Below are 13162 nucleotides of genomic sequence, written 5' to 3'. Positions count from 1 at the left end.
TTTATGTGGTCTCCTTTGTGAAAAAATTCCTAATTGGGGTTAGAGAGAATGAAAGGGAAGGGTTTTGATTGGGGTTCAATTGGATTTAATTTAATTTGGAAGGAAATCGTGGGAAAAAATTTAAGGGGAGGTCATTTTAAGTGAGTCACATCACACATAGGTGATGGTCATGACGGATTTAGGCGTGGACTTGCTTGACAATTGAACCAGGTCCCACCTCACAACCTCAAATCACTTAAAAGGACTATTGTGTCACCTTTTTCTCAAAAGAGACCATATAGAATGTCTCATTTGACAAATTTTCTAAGAGTATTATAAACTTGATTAAACTTGATTGTATTCAATCCATTAAATACTAAGTACAATAAAATCTTATATGCATAGCTAAAATTAAAATCTTTGTAGCTCGTCCTTCCTCTTTTATTTTTTATTTGCAACAATCACTATAAAAATTTTACGAGTAAAATTAAATTCTAATAGAGAATACTTTAATTATTAAGACGGATCAAGATCAGATCATAAATTACTACAGTGTATATAATTTGTCTAAACGGTACTTATATGCTCACTTTTTTGTGAAAAATGACTTTATATGTTTAAAGTGGTGAAAAAGGTCCTTATTAGTTATTTTTGTTGTAAGGAGGAACCTTGACATTGGAATATGACCGCTGACTTCACTTTTCCGGCATTGACCATCATGTGACATGCATGTGATGTTTAGAAAATGTCTTTTCCTTATTTTTTTCCATGATTTTGAGGAAAGAGTAGGGATTTTGAGAGAAAATTCGGGGAAAGAAAGAAAGATAATGTGAAAACGTGGGGAAAAAATTAATGAAAGGGTCTTTTTAAAACATCACGTGCCACGTGCGTGATGGTCAACACCGAAAAAGTAAAGTCAATGATCATATTCCGATGTTAAGGTCCTTCTACACAACAAAAGTGACTTATAAGGACCTTTTTTACCACTTTGAACATATAAGGTCCTTCTTCGCAAAAAGGTGAACATATAAGTACCTTTCTAACAAATTTTCCGTAATAAAAAAGGATTAAAAAAAAAAAAACAAATGTGCTCAAGAGAACTTACCAATGGGATGGCTAGCAAACAGATGAAGAGGTGTCTCTTTGTTATTGTTGATTGCACTAAGTGAATTACTATTGTACTTCAACAATAGTTTCACCAATTCAATGCTATTTTTTGATTTGATTGCTTCTTGAAGAGCAGTATTACCTTCCATATTCTGTAACAACCATGGCGACTCAATACTTCCCTTGACACTAGCCTCGTAATCAAATTTAAGGATACGCCGATGGCATTTCTCTAGTAATGACGGCATAAGGCCTGATTCCCAAAGTGAGGAGACTACATAATTTTTAGTGTTACTGGGGTTACCATCACTACTATTATTATATTGCGCGTTATCTTCTACTCTTGGAGGAACTTTAATTGCGGTATCAGAATGATTTTGCACAAGGACATGAATCGGAGTGTCACCTTTACCGTCTGTCTGAGTAATTATTGACGGAAATTTTCCAAGAGCTTCTTCAATGAAATTCACAAATAAATCTGGCTTAAGAGGACTATTCTTCTTGAACACCATCATTCTATGAATGATATTTCTTCCCTTTGGACCTTGTGAAAGTAAGAAATCTATTCCTAAGTTTTCCATTTTTTCCCTTAGAAAGGGTATGTTAGCTTTGTCTGCTGCATTCATTTCATCCACTGTCAATTTTCTTCTCCATAGAAGCTGCATCAATTATAACGTAGATGTAAATTTTATTGCCGTAGATTAATATACAAATACAAGGAATATTCAACATGGTTCCTCTGTTTTTTTGTTTTAAAAGTGCAACAATTAGACTTGTGTGATTTTTAATTAAGGGAAAGTATATTCTTAGTTAAGTATTAGACTGTGAGTTACAATTTTCAAATATTTTATATCTCACAAAAAATATCCCTAAATATTACTTTTACTAATAGTGCGTTTTCTATGTGGCTGATCAATCACATCATGTAACCATGGGCCCATGGTTACTTATTCAAGGGTTACCCGGTCGGTCATGGGTTACCTATTTAGAGATTACTCAATCAGGGGATTTTTTATTAAGGGGTTATTAATTGGTTGGGTCACTTGGCAAGGGTTACTTATTCAGGGGTAATCAGCCAGGCCGTCAGGGTTACTTGGTTAGGTTACTCGGTTGATCAAGGACTACTCGGTCGGTTAGATTAATCGGTCAGTTAGGGATTATTAAGTCGATTAAGGGTTACAAGATCAGGGTCGAGGTTACTCAGTCGGTTAGGGGTTACGGTCATGGGTTAGCCCTGAATAAGTAACCTCGGCCAGACTGTATGGCCTGCCACATATGAAATTTTATTTTGTGTTTTACTTGTGTGCATAGGCAAGCATAGAAGTCCATAAGTGTTGTGTACTTGAGTCTAGTAAAAGAAAAATTAAAAAAAAAAAAAAAAAACAGAGGAGATACATATGATTAGCTACATACCTGAAGCATATCTTCTTGTTGAATGAGGGAAGCTGCAGAGACACCTTCAGTATTATAGATGTACAACTTAGTCGAGGATTCAAGTAACACTCGCATTACATTTTTATCCATATTCTTTGCAGCAATATGTAATGGAGCATTTCCTTGGTTATCCTGGTAATTCCTCAAGGCATATATTTCTTCATGACTAAACAAGTTCTTAGCTTCTTGGTAGTTTGGAATTTTATTTATCAAAAGATGTAAGATGGACTTGCCATTTTTATCACAGATCTCCGCCGAATGCGGACAATGTTCAAGTATGAATTTTGTTAACTGTATGTTATGAGGCGCAGCAAGTGATGCTACTCTATGAAGAGGAGTTAAGCCTTCTGCATCAAGCCAACATGTAACATAGCTTGCTTCCTCAACAAGACTTTTTATCATTTCGGACATATCTTTTTCCGGTGCAGATTTAATTGTTAAAGCTCCTCCTCCTCCTTCATTGATTGACTGTCTTATGCTAGCCATTATTGATTTACTCTCAGCTAGTATGACAACAATTACACAACTGCTGAAGTTAGAAATAAAGGCTTCACTAAAAAAATGGAGTACTTAATTAATTATGAAGTACTCATAGTTAAGGGTGAGCAAAAATTCAGGGTACCCTGACCTAAAACCGAAACCAGCTCAGAACCGCAGGTTCCTGAATCGGAACTTGTAGATCAGGTTCTGGTTGTGGGTAATAAAAATGGGAACCTGTTGCAACAGGTTCCGGATCCAATTCAAAGTAGTTACTATAGTTGATCTTATAATTATTATTATTTTTACTGCTGGTTACAATTAATCTTATAATAGGAAGTATTAAAGTAATTGGATTGGATTGGATCAGACTTTAACAAGTTCTAACTAAACTAGATCGATCTAGAACACATTATTTTAAGTAAAGGGAATGAACATAATTCTCACTCATGTTGTTAGTTTTGTGAGTAATGGTTAGCTCGGAAGATAGAAAATTAAGTATATATTAGTTTCAAAAAATATATAATTAATTTCCAAAAACATGAATTTTCAAAGAAGGAAAATTAGTTTTAATATGTTTGACCAACAAAAAAAAAAACGAAGCTTTCTAAACAACTTATATATGTCATATGACGCTCTTCTCTACATATTTTCCATTGCATGTCAAATATCATAAATATATATTACACATAAGATTCGAACATGCAACCTGTAATTGTAAAACAAAGTGTTTTTACCATCAACCTATGTCATACTACCTTATGATTCATTTAAAATGCAAAATATTAATATGTAGCGAATGACAAAATAAATAGCAAAATTAACTACCAAAAATAGTCACAATTAAATTATGTTTTTTTTAATGTCTCTTTATATAATGACCCAAGGCATTGTCCGAATCCAAATACTGGAGTAGTTATTAATTAAAAAAGTACGTACAAACATAAAATAAAGTCAACACAACTAGGCCATGCTTATCCAATTCAAAGAGACAAAAAAAAAATAGAGAGAATAAGCAACGTAACTTACAATAATAAACTTGTTGCTTAATTGCAAGATGAAGGGGTGCTTCCTTAGAATTATTAACAATTCGAGCCAAATAAGGATCCTTCTCCAACAAAAACATTGCAATATTAACATTATCATGGATAAGTGCAACATGAAGAGGAGTGTTGCCTCTTAAGTTTTTGACTCTCCATGATTTCTCACCTCCATACCCTTGGCCTTTAACTTTAATCCTCTCCTCTAAGTAATTATATATCAAGTCTACTACTCCAAAATTTCCGACCTCGGCGGCGACATGAAGAGGGGTGTTTCCTTTATTGTTTTTCTGACAAATTAACTCAATTTCATTGGGAAATTTCCTAAGACATGCTTCTACAAATTCAATTTTTTCGTGTCGAATCGCTACATGAAAGATGTTATTTTTATCATGTGTTTTTCTCCTTAGATACTCGTCGTCGCACTTTACTTGTTCAAGAAACTCTACATTACCCTTCTTCGCGGCAATATAGAGCTCCTTCTCCATTTCTACAACTACAATTTCTGTATTTTCCATAGCTAGATTGATCTAATTTCTCTAAATTTTGACTTTTTGTTTATGGGATTTTTTAGTACTATAGTTATTACGTTGCAATAGATTATTTATACACAAGATCCATTCTTGTAGGAGTGAATTGAACCGTCGAGTCTAAATGTTACACTAATTAAAATTAATTATAAAAGACTTTTTTAAGTCCAAATTGTTTATTACTTGGATCATTAGTTATATAACGAGTAATAAGATAATAGTTAAGAAATTCTTGTAATAGTTAATTATGTAGTCTAGTTGAAGAGCTAATGAGTCATTCATCCCCCCAACCACAAAGGTTTTGTCTATTTGTGCCAAGCCAGCTGTACTGTTTAATTTGCTGATTAAGTTTGTCATTTTATATACTCCCTATGAATTTTATTACTTTCTTCATTAATTCGAGCACACATGCTAATGCAAATATTCGATTTAAATATATTTCATTTTCAATTAGTATAAATTATAATTATTATAAATTATAATTATTATAAATTAATTATCTATATATTGAGATGATTCTAATAAGTAGCCACAAAACTATATATTTTTTTTATGTATAAATTACAAATATATATTAGTCTGTCAATTAAATAATACAAAAAGTGTAAATAGAGCAAATAAAAAATACAAAAGAGTACTTGTTTGAAAAAAAAAAATACGGAGTACAAATACTTTCTTTATTTTTATAACAGCTTTAACTTTTTAATTTTCAAACTTCCACTACATCACTGTTCATACACATAAATACACATTGCCTCTTGATGTTCCTAATATTTATTTTTCTTACCTAATAAAAAGTTGGAATATTTTGAGATAAATATAATTTAGGTGAGGAGAACACTAAATTTAGTGAAATGCATGTACTTGTTTATTTATTGTGCATCATAACTTGAGCTGTCAATTCGGGTAAACCGGTCAAATTTGGGTCGGGTCAACTCAGGTCAGGTCAATTTGGATTAATTCCATAACCTATGCGGGTTGGGTTTGGGTTAGGTCATGCTTGAGTCGGGTTACGTCGGGTCATACTTCTTATCGGGTTTGAGTCGGTTTAGGTCGGGTTAATAACAGGTCGCATTACATTCGGGTCGGGTGAAAAATAGGTCAGGTTTAATTCGGGTTTTCACGGGTTAAAACGGGTTAGGGTAATTCTTGGGTTCGAGTCGGATTCGGTTCAAATAATTTGCGGGTTAGAATCAGGTCGGATCATTCTCAGGTTTGAGTCGGATTCGGTTCAAGTCAATAATTTGCGGATTATAATCAAGTCGGGTCATTCTCAGGTTCAAGTCGGGTTCGGTTCAAGTCAATAATCTGCGGGTTATAATCAGGTTGAGTCATTTTCTAGTCTGGTCATTCTCGGATTCAAGTCAATAATAGCAGGTTACAATCAGGTTAGGTCATTTCCAAGTCTGGTCATATTCGGGTTCAACTAACTATAAATAGATAATTATAATTTTTATCAAGCTAATTATTTCCATGGACTATAATATATATGACAATATACTAGGGAATTATAGTCTATAATTTAGGAAGATAATTATCTCATTTGACCATACAACAAATATATACTATATACGTAGTAACTCTTAAATTTAAGGATAATGCTCCTTTCTTTTGCTGGCCTGGACCGACTTGGTCTCCCTAGACAAAATGCTTTGATCAATAATAATAAGGTGGTCTAAATTGCATTTAAGGTGATTTGAAATCGGGTCAGGAACAATTTGTTAAACTTAGGTCGGGTCAATAACAAGTCGTACCGTGTTAATTTCAAGTCAGGTTTGTAACAGATCAGGTTGATTTTTTGGGTCGGGTAAGTAATAGGTCTGGTAAAATTCGATTCGGGTCAATAACAAGTCGGGTTGAATCTGGATCAGGTCAATAACAAGTTAGGTTGATTTCGGGTCGGGTTTGTAACAGGTTGGGTTAAATTCGGGTCGGGTTAGGAACGGATAGGGCTGAATTCAGGTCAGGTTAGTAACAAGTAGGGTTAAATTCGGGTTTTGACTGGTTAAAACGGATTAGAGTCAATTTGGGTTCAAGTCGGGTTTGGTAAAAGTTAATTAAATTGGCTATTGTAAACCGGTAAATTGGCCATTTAACAGCAAATTGGATGGTTCCACACACCCAATTGAACTCCCGTAAAGTTTTAAGGACCATAGTAAACATTTCGGCAATTTTTATTTCCGGGCGAAAAAAGTCAAAAAATTCCAAAATTGAAGGCAAATATCCACGCATATTGAGAAATTTTGGAGGTTTCGTGGCCCGATATCGAAAAGTCTTGAAATTCTATGAGATACATCTTGGGGTCATATAATGCTGTTTGGAACTATATATGATCATTAGTTGTTGTCATAAATGTTCGTGGTAGGCTTGAATTAATGAAATCGATGCAAGTTGTAAACCGGTAAATTGGCCGTTTAACAGCAAATTAGATGGTTCCACACACCCAATTGGATTCCCGATATCTATTAGGAACCATGGTAAATATTTCAGCAATTTTTATTTCCGGGCTAAAAAAAGTCAAAAAATTCCAAAATTGAAGGCTAATATCCACGTTTTTTGAAAACTTTTGGAGGTTTTGGTGCCCAGTGTAAAAAAGTTTTGATATTTTAAGGTATACATCTTGGGGTCATATAATGCCGTTTTGAACCATATATAATCAATATATGTTGTCATAAATGTTCGAAGTACACTTGAGTTAATTAAAGTCGTGCAAGTTGTAAACCGGTAAATTGGCCGTTTAAAGGAAAATTAGATGGTTCCACCAACCTAATTGGACTCCCGATGGAAATTAGGGACCATGGTAAATGTTTCGGCAATTTTTATTTCCGGACGAAAAAAAAGTCAAAAAATTCCAAAATTTAAGACTAATATCCACGTTTTTTGAGAAATTTTGAAAGTTTCGGAGCCCGGTGTCGAAAAGTCTTGAAATTTTAGAGGATACATCTTGGGGTCGTCATATAATGTCGTTTGAAATCATATATGATCATTATTTGTTGTCATAAATGTTCGTGGTAGGCTTGAGTTAATGAAATTGATTCAAGTTTTAAACCGGTAAATTAGTCGTTTAAAGGAAAATTGGATGGTTCCACCCACCCAATTGGACTCCCATAAGGTATAAGGGACCATGGTAAACATTTCAGCAACTTTTATTTTCGGGCGAAAAAAAAGTCAAAAAATTCCAAAATTAAAGGCTAATATCCACACTATTTTAGAAATTTGGAGGTTTCGGGGCCCTGTGTCGAAAAGTATTGAAATTCTAGGCTATATATCTCGGGGTCATATAATGCCGTTTGGAATCATATAGGGTCAATATTTGTTGTCATAAAGTTCGTGGTAGGCTTGAGTTAATGAAATCGATGCAAGTGTTAAACCGGTAAATTGGTCGTTTAAAGGCAAATTAGATGGTTCCACCCACCCAATTGGACTCCCATAGGGTATAAGGGACCATGGTAAACATTTCGGCAAATTTTATTTCCGGGCGAAAAAAAAAATCAAAAAAATTCCAAAATTGAAGTCTAATATCCACGTTTTTGAGAAGTTTTGGAGGTTTCGGAACCGGTTGACGAAAAGACTCGAGATTTTAGGGGATACATCTCGGGGTCATATAATTCCGTTTGGAACCATATATAATCATTATATGTTGTCATAAATGTTTATGGTAGGCTTGAATTAATGAAATCGGTGCAAGTTGTAATTCGGTAAATTGGCCGTTTAAAGGCAAATTTGATGGTTCCACCCACCCAATTGGACTCCCAGAGAGTATAAGAGACTATGGTAAACATTTCGGCAATTTTTTATTTTTAGGCGGAAAAAAGTCAAAAAATTCAAAAATTAAAGGTTTATATCCACACTATTTTAGAAATTTGGAGGTTTCGTGGTCCTGTGTCGAAAAGTATTGAAACTCTAAGGGATATATCTCGCGGTCATATAATGTCGTTTGGAACCATATATGGTCAATATTTGTTGTCATAAATGTTCGTGGTAGGCTTGAATTAATGAAATTGATGCAAGTTTTAAACCGGTAAATTGGTCGTTTAAAGGCAAATTGGATGGTTCCACCCACCCAATTGGACTCTCATAGGGTATAAGGGACCATGTTAAACATTTCGGCAACTTTGATTTCCGGGGGAAAAAAAGTCAAAAAATTCCAAAATTGAAGGCTAATATCCATAGTTTTTTTAAAAAAAATTCGAAGGTTTCGAGTCTCGGTGTCAAAAAGAAATAAGATTTTAGAGATACATCTCGGTGTCATATAATTCCCTTTGTAACCATTAATGATCATTATATGTTGTCATAAATGTTCGTAGTATGCTTAAGTGTATGAAATCGGTGCAAGTTGTAAACCGTTAAATTGGTTGTTTAAAGGCAAATTGGATGATTCCACCACCCAATTGGATTTCCGGAGGGTACTGGGGACCGTGGTAAACATTTCGGTAATTTTTATTTTCGAGCGAAAAAAAAGTCAAAAATTCCAAAATTGAAGGCTAATATCCACGCTTTTTGACAAATTTTTGAAGTTTCGAGGCCCGGTGTTGAAAAGTCTTGTTATATTAGGAAATACATCTTGGGTTCATATAATGTCGTTTGGAATCATATATAATCATTATATGTTGTCATAAATGTTCGTAGTAGGCTTGAATTAATGAAATCGGTACAAGTTGTAATTTGGTAAATTGGTCGTTTAAAGACAAATTAGATGGTTTCACCCACCCAATTGGACTCCCAGAGGGTATAAGGGACCATGATAAACATTTCTGCAATTTTTATTTACGGGTTACATTTGGGTCGGGTTATCTCCAGGTTAATTCATGTTCGGGTTCGGGTCAACTACGGTCGAGGGTTGGTTTCAGGTCGGGTTTTAGTCACCATTTTTTCGGGTTCAGATGGGTCGGTTAATAATCAGGTTTGAGCCGGTATTTCGGGTCGGGTCAACTTTTGATACCTCTAATCATAAGTCGTATTTAAACTGTATTATAATAATTTAATAAAAGTTTGCCTTAATTTAGAATTTTTACTCCCTCTATCCCATAATATAGTTCCTGTTTTTCTATTTTAGAGATCCAAAATGTTGTCATGTTTCTATTTTTGGATAGTATTTAAAGACAATTTTATTCTCATTTTTTTAACTTTATTCATTAAACTTTCTAATTTACCCTTAAATTTTCTACTTGCATTTTTTTATTTATTTTTACTTTCTCTCTCACACTTTTGTCTATTGTACTTTTCACTTCCCCCCCCCCCCCTAAATTATCCACTTGTTTTTTTTAAAAAAAAACTTTTGTCCAATTTTTTTTTTTTTTTTATTTTCTCTTTTTAATGAATTTTTTCCACATCTCCTCCCATTTCTTAAATATTGTGAAAAAACACAATAAAAACTATATTATGAGATGAATGGAGTATTACTTTAATACTTAGAAATATATTATTATGATGTTGTATACTATAGTCAATTTCCTTAACCTTATCACGCGGCTCCATTTATATTACTACTTCCGCATGTCCATGGCATGATCTAATATCTCTGACTTTTACCATAATAAAAAAGGACTTACCTAGACTTTATCTAGGGCTCACGAAGTCTGATCCGCATTGGCTCAAATCTCTATGATTAAATATCAATACTCCCGCAATAATTTTTGTTAAGAAGATGAAGTTGACTAAGTGATTACTAAATTACCAATTTTTATGAAGTGAGATTAATTTGGATCATGTATGAATAATGTATGCAACTATTGAGGGAGGTGTTGGTTTAATCTACTTTACTTGTATGTGAAGGTGTGTATCACATCATGCTGACCCTTTTGCCTTTCGTCATGTCATTTTGATTTAATGAATTCTTTTTAAATACTAGTGAGGTTTGAATGTCATGATGGTCAATATATGTACTCAACCTATAACTTTTTCTATAGTAAATAATTACATTTATCCTTAACCATTATAAAAGTGCAAAATTTGCTACTATTCCTTATGAATAGTATTTTTTGGTGTTATGACATAGCTGCCCTTAATTTTAAGGAATTGCGGACTTTGCCCTTGCTTAGGCACTTGGATTTTGCCATCTAAATTGGAAAGGCCAGCTGTTCTTAGTGGCTTTTGTTGCAGTGAATTGCTTTTGACTTTTGGGGATTCGGGTGCTTCTCGTGAATTTGGTTTGGCCTTGGCTTTGTGTTGCTGTGGTTTTGGCACGCTCTGGGTTGGATGATGAGGTGTGGAAGAAAGATGCTTTCGTTTGGGTGCTTGCCTAAGAATGGGTGGTATGTTTATTTGACTTTTTAAGCTTTTTCTGGTTTCCAGTTTGAAGTTTGGTTTGTTATATTACATTGCATGTTAGCTTCGATGCATCCCTTTCTGAATTAGGATGTTTAGGATTGCGATTAGCTTTGGATGTGTTTGGATTGGAGTAGCTTACTTGGGCGCTACTGCAGTGCTCTTTTTTAGGAATATAACAAAGACTTGGGGGTGACTTAGGTGTACTTTGTTTGTCGCATATTTGTAGGGTTATTATGAATGGGTGCCCTTTTTTACCATAGCCTATATATAGAGTAATGGGGGTTCGTTCTGGGGTATAGCAGCTTCAGTGGTGAATTCTCTCTGGTTGTGAGTGATCTGAGTTAGCTCTGCAGAGGTATTCGTTTGAGAGCTGGTGCTTTCCTTTAAATGGCATTAGATTGTCTATTGTACAATCTTGCATGTGTATTTTGGACTACATATTTCGGATTGCCTGACAAATTGAACTTAAAATTAATAACTTGCTATTAAATCAAGCTTGTTTAAGAGTAATTTAAATTCATCTTTTCTATGGGAAAATATTTTGTTTTATGTTTGGATCTACATTGAATTTGGTAAATTTAAGGGTGTTTTTGGGTGAATGGGTTCTGCTCTTATTGGTTGCTACATAAATGTATTTATTTATCCAGCTATGTCTAAGGTTCAGATAATTGAGTAATTTATTTGCATGATTCGTTAGTTCGTTCTTGTGTTTGTATATATGCTTTATATCCATTTGGACCTGTTCTTTTGTACAGCATTTGAAAGTATATTTTACCTGCACAGTTTTGACAGCTATTCTAAAAATAGCCTTTGAAATTTTAATCAGTTCAAATCCATTCTGTGTGGTAATTGTAGTGTAAATAATGAATGCTATTGTCGATTTGATTTAATTAGTTTGTCAACTGCCTTTGCACATAATTTTCCTTGGTCAATTGGCTCTGAAAAATGTCTGCTTATTTCTTACAATGGTGAGTACAGCAGGTAGATAGATGGATTTATGTATGTGAACTTATTTCTTCTTGGGGTTACAGTTTTGCTGGTAGCATTGTTCGTGCCGGTGCTGTTGGAGTTTTCCCTGTTGTGGTGCTGTTAGAAAATCTGTTAAGGTAATTTCTATGATTCCTTTTGTGTAGTAGGTGCTGTGTAGTAATTAGCATGCTTTTCACATGTTCATTCCTTGGTTTTACAAGTTTATAATACCTTGTTATATGGAAGTGTCTTGCTTTAGTGTGCATCTGAAATTGTTAGTAGTAGTGTGTATGAGTTCAGTGTTCTTTCGATGTGTATCTACCTTTCATGTGCTTTATGGATTGCTACTAAGTTGTGCTTTGTAGTAATTAGCATGCTTCTCACATGTTCATTCCATTCTTTTCAAAGTTTATGATGCCTTATATGGAAATGTCTTGCTTTAGCGTGCATCTGAAATTGTTAGTAGTAGTGTGTATGGGTTTGATCTTCGGTTGATATGTATTTACTTTCCATGTGCTATATGAGCTGCTGCTATGCTTTGCTTTGTGATTACGTGCTTTGTTTAGATTTCGAATTACTGTGGATTTTGTTACTTGGTATAGCTAGACTTTAGTGGTGTTCCTTGGGAGGTGAAACCCTGTGTTCTGAATACTCTGTCCTGAACATCGATTTTGCCATTACAGGTTATGGCTAGACGTTCAAACAAAGTCTTTGTCCCTTTTCAGCCTCTTTTGGAAAAGGTTGTTGCTTGGCTGCATTTTCCATCTCCGGTGTATGGATTCATAGATGCCGATAAGAACAATGTCTTTGTACGGGTTAATAGGCCAAACTCCCGTGCACGGTTCATCTTCTATGGTGGAGATGCCAGTTCAGTTGAAGAATCTCGTGAGAGAGCGGCTCATAAGGCTGTGAAGAGATTGATATGTCGGTTTAGTGTTCGGGTGTCTGATTTCACATATGAGCGCATTAAGATGTATCGTTTGTGTGTCAAGTTGTATAAGAATCGATGCGCTGAATTAGTGCAGGACAGAGAAGACTTGACTCGCATTCGGTCAGAGTGCAGCACAAGAGAGGGTGTGGCATTTAATGATGCTCATGTCTCGGTTGATTTTGCAGCGTTTTTGGGGGTTTTAGTGAGAAAGACCGGTGTTACTGTGACTGCCATTGAGACTACTAAGTTAGAAGGTCATGGTTATATGTCTTGGCTAATGGTTACCTGCCCTCATAATAGTATTGCCATAGAGTGCATTTTTAGTGACCCTTGCCCTAAAACAACCATTGCTGAGCAAAGAGTTGCAAAGAAAGCATGCTTCTTCATAGCTTCTGTGTTTAACCTAGAGATAGTAGATGCTAACT

The sequence above is a fragment of the Chenopodium quinoa genome, unplaced genomic scaffold (assembly GCF_001683475.1).
Source record: "Chenopodium quinoa cultivar QQ74 unplaced genomic scaffold, ASM168347v1, whole genome shotgun sequence".
NCBI classification, from domain to species: Eukaryota; Viridiplantae; Streptophyta; class Magnoliopsida; order Caryophyllales; family Amaranthaceae; genus Chenopodium; species Chenopodium quinoa.
This window is presented reverse-complemented; position numbering follows the sequence as displayed.